At 49.0% G+C, this 17,193-nt stretch overlaps 1 protein-coding gene across 1 annotated transcript in view; it reads left to right on the top strand.

Annotated features, from left to right (window-relative positions):
- Nucleotides 1-3: 3 nt before the first annotated feature.
- The window catches only part of LOC147117496 (uncharacterized), a 118,298-nt gene continuing 101,108 nt past the window's right edge, over nt 4-17,193 (top strand). Inside the window, exon 1 of the mRNA XM_085988519.1 lies at nt 4-722. The gene's annotated coding sequence lies outside the window, so the exon portion shown is untranslated. The remainder of the gene's footprint in view (nt 723-17,193) is intronic.

The following is a 17,193-nucleotide window of genomic DNA, read 5'->3' as shown; positions in this document are numbered from 1 at the left end:
CGCTCGGCGGCGGGAGAACACGCGGGACACATGCCGCGGGCGCGCGCACGCGCTGAGTCCAACCGCCGCATTCTCTCTCGAGCGATGGCACGCGCACCGGCAGTTGCACATGCAGTCAGCGCTGCTGGAGTCAGTACCTCCCCGACAGGCGTACGGGGGAGGGGACGGGGCTCGTTATCTCTCAACACCTGTTCGTTTCAAAACGTCGTGGTACCCCTCTAAAGGTTGTCTGATCTCGGTCCTCTTTCAAGACAAGTATCGCCGCGGTCAACAGTTGCAGCCGCCCTGTCCTTCGCATGCGGTCACCCCCTGGTATCTGTGTCTGTCCTCTCGATCCGAAGAAGTTTCAGTTTTGTTCTGCAAGTGACTCCCAGAGAAGCAGCAGCTCGGTCCCCACGGCAGAGTCATTTAGGCGTCTGACTTTTTTTAAAATTACACTATTAATTTATCCTGTGGTGTCGGGCTAACTGCTTATTTTCGACATGGTGTGTGCGTGTGGAGGATAGCTACTGAAATGGTTGTATGACCGACCCAGGAAACATGTGAAGTGTTTGAGTCAAATTTCACAGATTATCACGATCACACCTCTGAAATCTACACTTACTCCAGATACAGTGGGCTGGCACGTCGCAGTCAATAGGATACAATTAAAGCTGTACCAGGAAACCTGGGAGTTTAGCGGCTTGATTCATTCTCATGGAGCTTGGGAGCTGACAGTTCAGGTTAGTAGCCTGATCTGGGTGCAGTGACACTAACATTCCTACATCAGGAACAAGTTCTGGTGTCTGGAATTGCGGTTTCTGACCAGTACCTGAAACTCAACCTGCGACAACAACCCGGAGACTTGTTTTAATAGGATGGCAACAAGCCGTCCAACAAGAACTAGGGCAGCGATGTTAAATTCATTAGAATCATGTAATTGAATGTCAAATCTCGTTGATTAGGGTGACTCACTCTCAAAAATGTAACCTGTCTTGGTACATGTTAGAAATAAATACAGCTCATTTTGCTTAAGTAGATTTGTAATCTGTCTTGTGAAAAAGCGCCTTATCACATCTCTCAGAAATGTCTCGGAGCGCTTTACATAGAATTAATTACTTTGAAGTGTAACTTATATAGCTAAATACAAGGTTCACTCTTAACATTTCTTTGTTGTTGACAAGGAGATGTTAGGAGTTGGACTTATATGCAGGTAGTCACCCTATAGCTCATCATGACTTCTCATCTCTAGCTTAGGAGTGTCCAAACTACGTGCAACCCAGGAAGCCGAGGCAACTCAGTTGTATTGCCACTTAAATGTCATACTTGCTGGTTTGTCCTGTTTAAATTTGGGCCTGGAGATTTACAAAGGGTTTAGGGTTATTGCCTCACTGGTGGATAAATTCTAAATCAGAACACCAAAATCTGCAAGTATCTGCAGCTTGAGACATGCAAATTAAAAGTGAAATAACAGAAAATGGTGGAAAAACTCAGTAGGCCAGGCAACATCCGTGGAGAGAAAATAGAGTCAACGTTTCAGATCAAACCCTTTGTCAAGACTGGAAAAGCACAGGAAATGAAATAGATTAAAAGGCCAGGCTGGGAGAGAACAAAGGAGAAGTGAAGAGACATTGCTTTAAGCTATATATGTGGCCCAGGAGGCTCCATGACATGAACCTAACTAAGTAGACTATGAAGACAAAAAGCTTGGGCACTCCTGATCTACTGACTTAGTTCTCCTTCTAGATCACACATTCATCACAGTTTTAAAATTTTACTGTTTGATAGTAATGAAGACTTAAAGAGGAAAGACAGTCTAAGGAGAGTATTTTTCAGTCAGTGTATTCCCACATTAAAATATAGCCTGGTAATCACTCTTGTGTGAGACCGAGTGCCTATGATATCAGTGGATTTCTGAGCAGTAATTTCAAGAGTATCATTAAGACTGCACTTCTTGCCTATTTCTTACATGTTGCCAACTTGTTGTTGAAGGAAAGTTTGTTCTGCATGCTACAGTTCTTTGGCTATTTGCAATGGTTGTTATTGCCAGCAATAACAGATGCTTTATTTTCCACTGCTAATACAGTGCGATACTTTGCTAGCCTTCCTATTTAGTTGGCAATGCTGCACTTTGTTTCTTTGACTATTGATTGAAAAATTAGTTTATACAAAATAGGGATTGGATTTAGAGCTCCATTAGCAGTGCAGTTTACAGAGGAGGACCAATAAGAGAAGAAAAGCTGCCTGTGATGTCAGGTGGAATGAAAGACACACTGTCAGGTTCTTCCAGTGTGTAACTTGCCTGTCCTCGCCTGGTTTCATTCTTGTCTATCCAGTTGTAGCCAGAGAATCTCCTGCAATGGCTTCTCTTCCTGCTCCTGTGTCATTAACTCTAGAGTCCCCCAAGAATCTAACTTTGGCCCCCTCCTATTTCTCATCTACATGCTGCCCCTTGACGACATCATCCAAAAACACGTCAGGTTCCATGTGTACACTGATGACACCCAGCTCTACCTCACCACCACCTTGCCCTGCGTTGCCATTGCCTCTGTGTTGTCAGGCTGCTTGTCTGACGTCCAGCACTGGAAGAGCAGAGATTTCCTCCAATTAAACCTTTGGTAGACTGAAGCCATTGTCTTCGTCCCCTGCCACAAATCGGTCCCCTAGCCACCAATTCTGGCCACTGTCTCAGGCTGAACCAGACTGTTCATAACCTCAGCGTCCTATTTGACCCTGAACTGAGCTCCCAACCCCATATCCTCTCCATAACTAAGACTGCCTACTTCTATCTCTGTAATATCGCCCGTCTTCGCCTCTGCCTCAGCCCATCTGCTGCTGAAAGCCTGATCCATGCTTTTGTTTCTTACAAACTTGACCATTCCAATTCTCTCCTGGCTGGCCTCCCATCTTCCACCCTCTATAAACTCATCCAAAACTCTGTTGCTGTGTCCTAACTCGCACCAAGTCCCATTTACCCGTGATAACACCCCTGTGCTTGCTGACCTACATTGGCTCCTGGTCCAGCAACACCTCAAGTTAAAAATGTTAATCCTTTTGTTCAACTCCCTCCATGGCTTCGCCCTTCCCTATCTCTGTAACCTCCTTCAGCACTATAACTCACTGAGAACTCTGCGTTCCTCCAATTCTGGCCTCTTGTACATTTCTGACTTCCTTCACCTCACCATTGATGGCTGTGCCTTCAGCTGTCTAGGCCCTAAGTGTAGTGTCCGTGTGTAGATAAAGACACTGAAGACAGGAGTTGGTTCATAGGTATTTACTAAGCAAGTCTGGGGGGGGGGTTTTCTAAAGGATATACACAATACACAGGCTTATATAGCCCAAGTGGCAATTAGCGGCATTACGCACACCTGGGGCTCTTAAAGGCACATACACCACAATTCCTCCCCTTCTAGCTAACTAGTACATCATATTTTAAGTAATTATTAATTACATGTTATATGCAAAATAATATACATTGCTGTATTAATTAATTATAAGTTAGTCTCTCAGGAGGCTTCCTGACTCGGTCCGGATAACGCCTCGAGGGTGTAGTAGTTTCTGGTGGTGTAGTAGGTTCTTCTGGCAAGGCTGATTCGGCTTGAAGGCCAGTGTCGGGTTCATCGGGCTCCAGTATCACCGGATCGGAGGTAGATATGGGTATCTCTACTTCATCGTTAGATGTATAGAGTGGTGGTGTAGGTTGTCCCTTTTCGGATGACTTGATGATTTGGTCAGCATGGCGCCTTATTATGCTGTCTCCGATGTCCACGGTATACATCAGTGGTCCTAATCGTGTGCAGATAGTTCCAGGCTGCCATTTCTCGGTACGGTAGTCCCGGGCCAAAACCGGTTGGCCTATCTGGAAGGCCCTAGTTGGCCTTTCATTCATGCCCTGAAACTGCCGGTTCTCCACGTCCCTTCGGATGTTGGGCTTGACCAAATCCAGCCGGCATCTTAGGTTTCTATTGTAGAACATCATGGCGGGAGTTTGGTTAGTAACCATATGCGTTGCATTCCTATATGCAAATAAGAAGTTATCCACCTTGTGCTGAAGTTTTATGTCTTCATTACCCATGGCCTTGATGGCCTTCTTGAAGGTCTGGACAAACCTTTCAGCCAATCCATTGGTGGTGGGATGGTATGGGGCGGACGTGTAGTGCTTTACCCCATTGTTCTTTAAGAACTTTCTGAATTCTTCGGACATAAATTGCGGTCCATTATCAGAACATATCTGCTCCGGCAGCCCATTCCTGGCAAATATGGTCCTTAATACTGTGATGGTTTTTTCCGTGGTGGTGGAGGACATCTTTATCACCTCCGACCACTTGGAGTGTGCATCAACTGCGATTAAGAACATTAAGTCCATAAATGGACCAGCAAAGTCGATGTGCACCCTTTGCCAGGGAGATGAGGGCCACTCCCATGGATGTAGAGGGGCCTGTGGCGGAGCATTTTGGACCTTCTGGCATCCTAGGCAGCTCTTGGTCATGTCTTCGATGTCTCCATCGATACCTGGCCACCATACAAACGCCCTAGCTAGGTTCTTCATTTTCACTCCACCCAGATGCCCCTCGGGAAGCTCCTTTAGCACTTTATCCTGGAGTTTGGGTGGAATCACCACTCTGGATCCACACATCAAGGTTCCTCGGCACACTGACAGCTGTTCTCTTCTTTGCGAGAATGCTGGCAACAGTGGTTCGCCATGTGCTGGCCATCCCTTCACTGTTAAATCGTAGACCCGTGAGAGAGTAGGGTCATTTCTTGTCTCCCTTTCAATGGCAGAATTTGTCACCGGTAGACATTCCACTATGGTAGAGTGGAATATCTCTACTGGGTCTACTGTAGGTGCCTCTTCTATTGTTGGCAACGGTAGGCGTGATAAACCGTCAGCATTCCCATGCTGTTTTGACCCTTTTTATTCAATGTTGTATTGGTGTGCCCCTAGAAAAAGGGACCACCTCTGTAGTCTTTGTGCCGTCATAATGGGGACACCTTTTTTAGGGTTGAATATGGAGATGAGGGGTTGATGGTCAGTCAGCAAGGTAAATTTTTGTCCGTGTAGGTAATGGTTGAATTTCTTCACTCCCCATACCAGGCTGAGTGCTTCCCTGTCTATCTGGGCATAGTTACGCTCAGCTGAGTTCAATGAGCGTGACGCAAAAGCTATCGGCCGTTCCGAGCCATCAGGGAATCTATGGGACAATACCGCTCCTATGCCGTAAGGGGATGCATCGCACGCCAGTCTGATTGGTAGTGATGGGTTGTAATGAGCCAAAATTTTCTCGGATGTGATTAAGTCTTTACATTTATGGAAGGCACGTTTACAGTCTTCGTTCCATTTCCAAATCACTCCTGTCTGTAGAAGATCATTAAGAGGGTGTAGAATAGTTGATAAGTTCGGTAAAAATTTATGCTAGTAATTTATTAATCCCAGGAATGACCTTAATTGTGAAACATTTTCAGGTGCTGGGGCTTTTATAACTGCTTCAATTTTTTCAGGTGACTTATGCAACCCTTCCTTATTAATTATGTGGCCACAATATGATATCTGATTTTGGAAAAATTCGCACTTGGGGCGATTTGCTCGTAGGCCCCGTTCTTTCAGCCTAGTGAGCACCTGCTCCAAATTGGCAAGGTGCTCGTTGTCGTTTTCTCCTGTTATAAGGATGTCGTCTAGGTAGCATTGAGTCCCCGGAATCCCTTGCAGGACTTGCTCCATAGCTCTTTGCCAGATAGCTGGAGCTGATGCTATTCCAAAAACCAGTCGATTGTACTGGTACAGGCCTTTGTGTGTGTTTATTGTGAGATACTTTTTCGAGGTCTCCTCAACCTCCATCTGTAGATATGCCTGTGCCAAGTCAATTTTAGTGAAACGTTTCCCTCCGGATAGTGAGGCGAAAATATCTTCTATCCTCGGAAGAGGATACTGTACCGTGTGAAGGACCGGGTTTACAGTCACCTTAAAGTCCCCACAGATGCGAATTTTTTTCTGTTCCTCAGAGTTATTTTTCAATGTTTTTTTCATGACTGGAACGATGGGTGTTGCCCATTCGCTCCAATCTATTTTGGGTAATACGCCTGCCTTTTCCAAATTCTTCAGCTCTGCCTCGACTGCCGGACGTATTGCGTATGGCACCGGTCTTGCCTTAAAAAATTTTGGAATTGCTGTATCTTCCACTTTTATTGAGGCGGTGATGCCTTTCAAGGTTCCTAGTTTCTCTTGAAACACTTCTTTGGCGTTGGCCAAGATGTCTTTTAATTGTTCAGGTATGATGTCATCATTGTTTTTTTCCTTACTGGTCACCGTCAGTGCCTGAATGGAGTGCCAGTCTAAACGTATCTTCCTTATCCATTCACGTCCCAACAACGGTGGACCACCATCTTGTAGAATGTATAAATACAACTTTTGTATTTCTTTGCCGTTGTATACCACAGGCACCCTTATTTTTCCTTTGGGGTAGACTTTCTGCCCCGTATGTGTTTTTAAGATAATGGATGTGTCTTTTAGAGGTATATGCAAAAATAGCCTCTCGTAATCTCGTCGATTTATTACGGTTAGAGCTGATCCTGTATCTAGCTCCATTTTAACTGGGGACCCTGCTATTGTGAGGGTAACCCAAATGGTTTGGTAATCCTCTTTGGCAAGTACATTATGTAATTTGAGACAGCTTAGTCTCTTGTTTCCGGAGTCGCTATCGCTATTCTGGTCTTCGGAGCTACTGTCCGCCATCATTTGTACCTTCCTGTACTTTTCTTTATTGATTTTTTGTTTTTTGTCAGTGGATTTATTTTGTCCAGATTGGCATACCCGTGCAATGTGTCCAATCTTACCACATTGCCTGCATGCTTTGCCCTTGAACCAGCAGTCCCTCTGGTTATGGGTGGATCTGCCGCAGCGATAACATCTTCCGAACTCCTGTGTCATTTTATGGGTGCCGAAGTCCTGTGTCTCTTGTTGTATCTCTGCAGCTCCTTTTGCTGCTGCTTCGTATGATACAGCCATACTGAAAGCTTTGTCCAATGTTAAATCTTTTTCAGAAAGCAGTCTTTTTTGTGTTCCTTCACTTAAGAGACCGCAAACAAATTTGTCTCGAAGATAATCCGATAGTCCTGCTCCGAATTGGCAGTACTTTGATAGCTTTCTTAATTCGGTTAGGTAATCAGCGTTACTTTCATTCTTGTGTTGATTTCTCTTGAAGAACTTGAATCGTTCCGCTATCAGCAGCGGTGTTGGGTTTAAATGCTCCTGCAGGGTATCAATAATTCCTTGAAAAGCCTTGTCCTTTGGTTTGGCTGGAGTGATTAAGTTTCGTAACAGCCCGTATGTCTTCGTGCCCATTAAGTTCAGAAGTACTGAAGCTTTTTTTTCATCTGTTATTCCATTTGCAGTGCAATAAACCTCTACTCTTTCCACGTATGTGGTCCAATCTTCTATTTCGCCATCAAAAGCCTCAATATTACCAGATTTAGGCATTTCAGAAAAGATATGGTGCTTCCCGCGCTTTTTTTTTCTCTCTGTAGCAACGATATGGCGCTTCCCACGCTTTCCCGCCGCTGCTACCGATAACAACGCTGTTTATTCACTGTTGGAGACTCGTTCCCGACGGAGGTCTAAACGCTGACCTGCTTGCCGCGCCGGCCGTCTCTCGAGTGCACCCTCCCAGTCTGTTATTGCTTGCCTCCGATTTCGCTGCCTGTCTCAGCTGTAGAGCCCGCCGCTGGAGCTCCAGCCTGACGCCCAGGAAGGATTAGCGCAGTACCTGTCACCAGCTTGACCAGCTGGTGAAACCACAGTTTCTCTTACTTCCTTGAGTCTTCTGGACGCTGGAGGAATCGATGTCCTTGAGGTGCTGCCGAATTGCAGGTAAGTCCGTTTCCACTTTGTCGCCACTGTAGTGTCCGTGTGTAGATAAAGACACTGAAGACAGGAGTTGGTTCATAGGTATTTACTAAGCAAGTCTGGGGGGGGGGGGTTTTCTAAAGGATATACACAATACACAGGCTTATATAGCCCAAGTGGCAATTACCGGCATTACGCACACCTGGGGCTCTTAAAGGCACATACACCACACTAAGCTCTGGAATTTCCTCCCTAAACCTCTCCAGCTCTCCCTCCTCCTTTCAGACATTCCTTAAAACCTACCTCTTTCACCAAGCTTTTGGCCACCTGCCCTAATGCTTCCTTCTTTGGCTCTGTGTCAATTTCTTTGTCTGATTACACTCCTGTGAAGTGCCTTGCGACATTTTGCTATGTTAAAGGTGCTATATATATGCAAATTGTTGTTGTAAAGCAATTGGTGTAACGTATCTGGGAATGATAGAAGAGATGTGCCTAAGGAGGATGAGGAATAACAGAGCTAACAGCGCCTGTCATTTTAATTCACCGCTCCATTCCCACTCAGACCTCACTGTCCTTGGCCTCTTGCATTGTTCCACGGAAGCTCAACGTAAACTTGAGGAACAGCACCTCATCTTCCGATTAGGCACTTTACAGCCTTCCGGACTCAATATCGAGTTCAACAATTTCAGATCATAACCTTGGCCCCTATTACATTTTTACTTATATTTTTTATCCACCCCTTGGTTTCGGTTTTTCCCTTCCCCACCCCCCCCCCCTTCCTTTTTTTTCTCTCTCCCACATGGCAGCTGACTCCCATTCTGCTAGCGCATTTCACACCTAATCTAGAGCTGTCTTTTGTCTCCACTAGTCCCCTATCACCATCTCGTCTCGTTTTGAATACCTCTTAATGTCTCTCCACTTCTTTTGTTCCCTCCCAGTCCTGCCTTTCGATCTATTTCATTTCCCTTCCAGTTTTGAAAAAGGATTAGACCCGAAACGTCGACTGTAATTTCTCTCCACGGATGTTGCCTGGCCTGCTGAGTTTTTCCAGCATTTTCTGTTGTTATTTCGGATTTCCAGCATCTGCAGTATTTTGCTATCATACTAGCGCTACCAGTGCCTTTGTACAGCACTGGCCTTCAATTTCTATGCATTTGGCTCCTACCAGGCTAGCACTACAGACATCTACAGTATAATCCAGTTTGCTGTCCAAAGATCTACCAAGAAGATAACAGATGAATTATTCAACATGGGCTACTATTTTGTCACTTTAGCCATTGACCAACAGGAGCAATGTAAGTGGCCAACATAATTGTACAAGTCTGCTGGGCTATCCCAGAGTCCAAGGGGTCATCAGTTCCATCCATGTTGTCAGTTGGACTTCTGTACATAATACTGTGGCCTGTATGAACCAAATGAGATTTATTTTTGCCAATGTCCAGCTGGTATATGACCACCAGAGCAAAAGTACAATGTATCATATCTCCTTCCTCAGAAACTCTCACAAGGCCTTCATTTTAAGGCAATCATCCACAAAATTAGGAGAAAGGACAGGAAAAGGTCAGTTCATCCATCGAATCTTCCCTGTCCACCATCTAACCCATCCCTATGGGGCCACCCCACAAATAGCCATGCAATCTTCTGGGAAAATCCAAAAAAAAGGAGAAAAAACTGTCGGCTAATTTAGGTAAAAAAACTCTGGGGAAAGTCCTCTCCGACACCCACAAGCAGTCAATCAAGCTTCAGGAAATCATGGTGACTACTATCACTACCTTGTCAATCAACATACCTTCTGTAATTAGAGATATCGTCCAAATCTGTGCCACACTAATTTGAAGAGGAAGAGTGGAAGCTTGGCTCTTAGGAGACCACGGCTACCGTCTACAGCCATGGCTTATGACATCTTGCATCAACCAAAGGCAGAAGTAAAATGCAGGTACAATAAAGTTTATCCTCCAATAAGTGTGATTATCAAACGCACCATGAGGCATTTAAAGGACTTCAGATGTCTCAACCAATTAGGGGGCACCTTATAATTAAACTCCCACCACCTTCAAGATTTCATTAATCCACTGCATGGCTTCACTATCTAATGTCGCTTTGTTGTGCTGGCCAAAGAACAGCGGAGAAAAGAAATAGCAGAGCAAAGGGATGAAAGTGACTATGAGGAATTAGCTGCTAACAATTCAGGAAGACTGAAGTACCGGGCAATAATTCAAGATGCCTTCCAATGACTGCCAGAATTGGCAAAGTAACTAAAATCACTTTCGCTTACAATGTCCTACACAGTTATTCAAATAACATCTTTTGCTGGGCTTCTGCATTATACTAAATAATTACAAATAAATACTTTGCACAATAGTCAAATCAAGTGCAGTACCTTTACTTAATACATTGTGTTATGTGTGTGTTGTTAACGTGATTTGCACCAGTGCATCTTTTTGTGTTTATAGTTTATTTTTGATGTATGACTCCTAATCTACTCCTCCTAAGTGACTTCCTTGTAGGAAAGAGGCATTTCATTAGCTGGCTGGAGGGTTTCACTGACTGCCTATTGGCCCCAGATGCCACACAGTGTGCATTGTGATGGCCCTTCACCTGACTCAGCCACACCCAGTGCTGCTGTGGCTGGCTAGTCCTCTTCACTTTCTGGCACATCTACTGTCATTTGTGCATGACCAAATGTGGCTGTTGTGGCAGATCGCCACCTAAACGGGCGCAATCCACTTTTCCGTCCGTGGACAATAAATCGGGCACCTTGCCTTTAAGAAGCATGCTGCCTTTAAGGCATGACAAAGGAGCAGGCGTCGCCCTCAGTGTGTACACAAAAGCGTGGGCGTCGCCCCATTCTGGTTTCGGGTTTAGCAGAGAGAAGAGCTGGGGCAGCCATCTCTCAAGAGAATGTAATAAAAGGCCATGTGTTCCTCAGATCGGTTCGGCCTCCATTCGTGTTCCGCGGCAGCCACAACATTGGTGACCCCGACGCTCAGAACGTATTCCGAGCACTGCAATGGCGGACACGAACGCAGTTTCCGTGAAACTGCCGGAGTTTTGGGAAAACCAGCCCGAAGCCTGGTTCCTCCAAGCTGAGTCCCAATTCCAGCTGCGACACATCACCACAGATGGGACGAAGTATGACTACCTCGTCGCATCACTCGGTAGCTCCACAGTCACGAAGGTCTGGATAGCGCTGCAGAACTCACCAGAGGAGGGCAAGTATGCATATCTTAAATTTACGACCTCGACATACCAGCGAAACTGCCGCCTCCTCGACCTTCCAGGCCTCGGTGACGCCTCACCGTCAGACCTCCTCTCCCACATGCTCTCACTCACCGACGAGAGCCCACCCGGGTCCCTCTTCCGCACGCTGTTCATCCGCCAGCTACCTCCCAGCATCCGCCCAGCGATCGTGGCGTCCGGCCTCACGGACCTAGAAGCCCTGGCCGACGAGGCCGACAAGCTGCTGTCCGCTCACTCCAGCCGCGACGTCGCTCCGGACCTGGCAGCCACAGCCTGGGCGCGCCCCTCACCGGCCACCACGCGGCCACAAGGCCCAGCCACGGGGCCCACGGGGCCTTCGCGCCCCACAAACCCGGGCTACTGTTACTACCACGCACGGTTCGGCGCCAGGGCACAACGGTGCACACCTCCCTGCTCCTTCAAGTCCGCCCCCGTACCAGCCCCCACGATGGCCGTGGGCCACGCAGGCTCCCTGCTGTACGTCACGGATGACAAAACCGGCCGCCGGTTCCTGTGCGACACTGGAGCTCAGCACAGCATCATCCCGGCCTCCGCCCTCGACATCCAAAAGGGCGAACGAGGACAGGCGCTGGCTGCCGCTAACGGCTCGGACATCCGGACGTACGGCACCCGCACAGTCACCCTCGACCTCGCTGGTCGCCGCTACCGATGGGAGTTCATCACTGCCAAGGTACTCTCCCCTCTCATCGGCGCAGATTTCCTGTGCGCCCACGGCCTAATGGTAGACATCCCTCGACACCGCCTCGTGGACATGAACACCATGTCCCCCATCCTGGGCGCCATGGCCCCCCGTCAACCCGCCGACATGGCGTCACAGTGCCACGCCCGGGCCACGGATGACTACTCGGCACTCCTGGCCGAATTCCCGGCCCTCACCAACCCGACCTTCTCCGCGGAGGTCGCCAAACACGGGGTGGAACACTTCATCCCCACCACAGGCCCCCCAGTGTACGCCCACGCCCGCAGGCTGGACCCGGCCAAACTGGAGATCGCGCGGACCGAGTTTGCCACTATGGAACAGCTCGGCAACATCCGCCGCTCCAACAGTCCCTGGGCCTGCCCACTCCACATCGCCCCCAAACCAGGCGGGGGTTGGCGCCCCTGTGGGGATTACTGCCGCCTCAACGACGCCACCACCCCTGATCGGTACCCCGTGCCACACATTCAGGACTTCTCGGCTAGACTGGCCGGCCGCTCAGTCTTTTCCAAAGTCGACCTGGTGCGCGGCTACCACCAAGTCCCCGTCCATCCCGCGGACGTCCCCAAGACGGCCGTAATCACCCCTTTCGGGCTTTTCGAGTTCCTGCGGATGCCCTTCGGCCTCAAAAACGCGGCCCAGGCATTCCAACGGCTCATGGACTCGGTCCTTCGGGACCTGAAGTTCCTGTTTGTCTACCTGGATGACATCCTGGTAGCCAGTCCCTCCAAGCAGGAACACCTCGAACACGGGATTGGGGGTAATATTCTGGCGTGGGTGGAGGATTGGCTCTCTAACAGAAAGCAGAGAGTTGGGATAAATGGTTCGTTCTCAGATTGGCAACCAGTAACTAGTGGTGTTCCGCAGGGGTCAGTGCTGGGTCCCCAACTCTTTACAATCTATATTAACGATTTGGAGGAGGGGACCGAGTGTAACATATCAAAGTTTGCAGATGATACAAAGATGGGACGGAAAGTAGTGAGTGAGGAGGACATAAAAAACCTGCAAAGGGACATAGACAGGCTAAGTAAGTGGGCAGAGATTTGGCAGATGGAATACAATACTGGAAAGTGTGAGGTTATGCACTTTGGCAGGAAAAATCATAGAGCAAGTTATTATCTTAATGGCAAGAAACTGGAAAGTACTGTAGTACAAAGGGATCTGGGGGTCCTGGTGCACGAAACTCAAAAAGTTAGTATGCAGGTGCAGCAAGTGATTAAGAAGGCCAATGGAATGTTGGCTTTTATTGCTAGGGGGATGGAATATAAAAACAGGGAGGTATTGCTGCAGTTGTACAAGGTATTGGTGAGACCGCACCTGGAATACTGCATACAGTTTTGGTGTCCATACTTAAGAAAAGACATACTTGCTCTCGAGTCAGTACAAAGAAGGTTCACTCGGTTAATCCCGGGGATGAGGGGGTGGTCATATGAGGAGAGGTTGAGTAGATTGGGACTCTACTCATTGGAGTTCAGAAGAATGAGAGGCGATCTTATTGAAACGTATAAGATTGTGAAGGGGCTTGATCGGGTGGATGCGGTGAGGATGTTCCCAATGATGGGTGAAACTAGAACTAGGGGGCATAATCTTAAAATAAGGGGCTGCTCATTCAAAACTGAGATGAGGAGAAACGTCTTCCCTCAGAGGGTGGTAGGTTTGTGGAATTTGCTGCCCCAGAAAGCTGTGGAAGCTACATCATTAAATAAATTTAAAACAGAAATAGATAGTTTCCTAGAAGTAAAGGGAATTAAGGGTTACGGGGAGCGGGCAGGAAATTGGACATGAGTCTAGGTTCGGAATGGTCATGGCCCTGTGGGTAGTGGAGTGGGCCCAGGGGCCGTGTAGCCTTGTTCTGCTCCTACTGTGTTCTAATTCTGTGTTAGATTTCAGGAGATGGTTTTGTTCCTGTTCCTGGCTGGGGTGGAGATCGCCTTTACAGAAGGTAAGTACTGTAGAAAATATAGGGACAGAGTGATCTCCTGGAAGAATTTCGATCGCCTAGATGGGTCGGAGAGGAATTTCCCAGATTTTTTTCTCCCAAATTGGCCATTGGGTCTTTATCTGGTTTTTCGCCTCTCCCGAGAGATCACATGGGTTCGGGTGGATGCAGAGTGATAGAAGATTTGAGGTTAGGATCAGATCAGCCATGATCTTATTGAATGGTGGAGCAGGCTCGAGGGGCCGATTGGCCTACTCCTGCTCCTATTTCTTATGTTCTTATGTTCTTATCCTGTTCGGGCGCCTCAGCGACCACGGGCTCATCCTCAGCCCAGCCAAGTGCCAGTTCGGCCTGGACAAGATCGACTTCCTCGGCCACCACATCACCCATGCTGGGGCCATTCCCCTGCCCACCAAGGTGCAGGCCGTCCAGCAATTTCCCCGTCCCACCACCATCAAAGGACTCCAGGAGTTCCTCGGGATGGCGAATTTCTACAACCGCTTCATCCCCAAAGCGGCGTCCCTCATGAGGCCCCTGTATGAAGCCCTCCGGGGCAGGAGCGGCAAGATGGCGGTCGAATGGACGGCAGACGTATCAGCCGCCTTTAACTCCACCAAGACTGCGCTCGCCGACGCCACCCTGCTCGCGCACCCATGGCCCAATGCCAGAGTAGCGCTCACCACGGACGCCTCCGACCACGCGGTCGGCGCCATGTACGAACAGTGGGTCGACAGCGCCTGGCAACCACTTGCCTTCTTCAGCCGCCAACTACACCCCCCGGAGGTCAAGTACAGCACCTTCGACCGCGAGCTCCTCGCGCTGTACCTGGCGGTCCGCCATTTTCGGTTTTTGCTGGAGGGCCACCCCTTCACTGCGTTTGTCGACCACAAACCCCTGACATTCGCAATGGCAAAGACAACTGACCCCTGGTCCGCCAGGCAGCAGCGCCAGCTCGCGGCAGTGTCCGAGTTCACCATGGACATCCAACAAGTCTCCGGCCGAGACAACGTGGTAGCCGACTGCCTCTCCCGCCCCGCCATCCACGCCGCACACCTGGCAGTCGACTACGCTCAACTCGCAGCAGACCAGCTCACGGACCCTGATCTGCTTTCCGCACCTACCAACCTACCAGGGCTACGCCTGGCCGACGTCGCCTGTGGCCCGACCGCAGTCACGGTCAAGTGCGACATATCCCTATCTCAACCTCGGCCCGTCGTCCCAGCGTCCTGGCGCCGCCGGGTATTCGAGATTCTCCACAACCTCTCCCACCCCGGCGCCCGCGCATCCATCAAATTGGTAGCCAACCGCTTTGTCTGGCGCGGCCTTCGCAAGGATGTGCGTACTTGGGACAACTCCTGCCTAGCCTGCCAATGGGCCAAGGTGCAGCAACACACGAAAGCACCCCTCGAGGAGTTCACCGTCCCTTCACTTAGATTCGATCAAATCCACGTGGACATCGTCGGGCCCCTGCCGCCGTCGCAAGGCCACACGCACTTGCTGACGATCGTCGACCGCACCACGCGCTGGCCCGAGGCAATTCCACTGACCTCTACCACCACCGCCGACATCGCCAGAGCCTTCGTCAGCACCTGGGTCGCACGGTTCGGCGTCCCCTCCGACATGACGTCGGACAGAGGTCCGCAATTTACCTCTGAACTCTGGACCGCCATCGCACGCAATCTCGGGGTGACCATTCACCGCACCACATCGTACCACCCCCAAGCCAACGGACTGTGTGAGCGGTTCTTCGCCTCACCAGCGCTACAGTTCGCCCCGGTGCCCATTGCCCGGCACGGCAAATCCACCTCACACGTCCCGCTAAGCCTGCACCAGGCGCGGTTCGTTTTCGTCCGGCACGACGCCCACCGCGGACCCCTTCAACCCCCGTACGACGGGCCCTACAAAGTGCTACAGGCTGGGGACAAATTTTTCGCCCTACAAGTGGGCGACAGGACTGAAAAAGTGTCGGTTGATCGACTCAAGCCAGCACACTCGGAGCCCGGTGAGCAGGTCCCAGTAGCTCGTCCACTGCCACGCGGCCGACCTGCCCTCAAGCCAGTACACCCGGCTGCTCCACGCCCGGCCGTACCACGTCCACCGGCGTCCTACAAGAGCCTCTCCGGCCAGCCCATCAGACCGCCGCACCATCTCGTCCACACCTCCTAAGCGGATTCTGGGGGGAGCTGTGTGGCGGATCGCCACCTAAATGGGCGCAATCCACTTTTCCGTCCGTGGACAATAAATCGGGCACCTTGCCTTTAAGAAGCATGCTGCCTTTAAGGCATGACAAAGGAGCGGGCGTCGCCCTCAGTGTGTACACAAAAGCGCGGGCATCACCCCATTCTGGTTTCGGGTTTAGCAGAGAGAAGAGCTGGGGCAGCCATCTCTCAAGAGAATGTAATAAAAAGCCATGTGTTCCTCAGATCGGTTCGGCCTCCATTCGTGTTCCGCGGCAGCCTCAACACTGTTACAATTTTGGGGGCATATTTTCCGATTCGGTTGAGGTACAAAATCATACTGATACTACAATTCCCCTGTGCACTATTTTTAGGCAGATGTTATCCCACAAACACATTAACACCTGTCTAAAACTAGGGCACAAAGGATTGCAGTATGAACGTATTAAATATTTGTACCTGAACAACAATCAGAAAATTTACCACTTTATTTGTGCTGTCCACAAAAGTCTTCTTCTGCAGGAAAGCCTGTGCTTCCTATGAACTGACATTTGAGCTTATGCACCAAAAATCTGAGATAGCATTGCTGCAGGGCAAATAATGAAACTATCTACTATTGAGGATGTACCAGAAATAACATAATCTACCTACCAGGCGCTCCAGATTTTGCAAGACTCAATTGGCAGCATGGAGTCTCACTTGGGACGAGTACGTCATTAAATCAAGTACACAGGCTGGCACTGGTCACCGTGTTGGTGACTAATGTAAGCCTCATTAAGCTTATCAAAATTATTCGAATGTGTCCCACTGCAGTTTCAGCTGCTTGCTTGCTGCTTCCTTGCTGATAGTGCCACTTGCACATATCTGAACTTCACTATGTAGATCCTCTGGGTTGTGTGTAGCTGTACTTGGCAGAGGTGGCAATGGTAAGGCAAGGTACTGTGAGAAGCTGGCTTGCTTAGGGGTACTGCCAGAACTTCCATTTTGGAGGAAGTAAAAGAGAACAAAATGTCAAAACACTGCCTCAGATAATCACCTTCAAGCATTGCTTTCATTGCATGAAACTTGGAATGATGCTGCAGCCTGTGTGACAGCCACTCAGTAAGTAAATATTACAGCATGAACATTATGATAATAACTCTGAGCTCAGAGGAGAAATCTACAACTTCATTGTCTCCCATTCCCTCATTGTTCTTATGGTGAATGATTTCTATAGATGCCTCTTCAAAAAGAGTCAGTAGATCCTGTATGGATTGACAATTAAAGGATATCTTTCTCCAGCAAGTGGAACAATAGTGCA

This window comes from Somniosus microcephalus, chromosome 5 (assembly GCF_052327205.1).
Source record: "Somniosus microcephalus isolate GS21.2 chromosome 5, FLI_Smic_1.0, whole genome shotgun sequence".
Classification (NCBI taxonomy): domain Eukaryota; kingdom Metazoa; phylum Chordata; class Chondrichthyes; order Squaliformes; family Somniosidae; genus Somniosus; species Somniosus microcephalus.
Note: the sequence above shows the minus strand (reverse complement) of the source record. Positions and strands in the feature narration are given on the sequence as shown.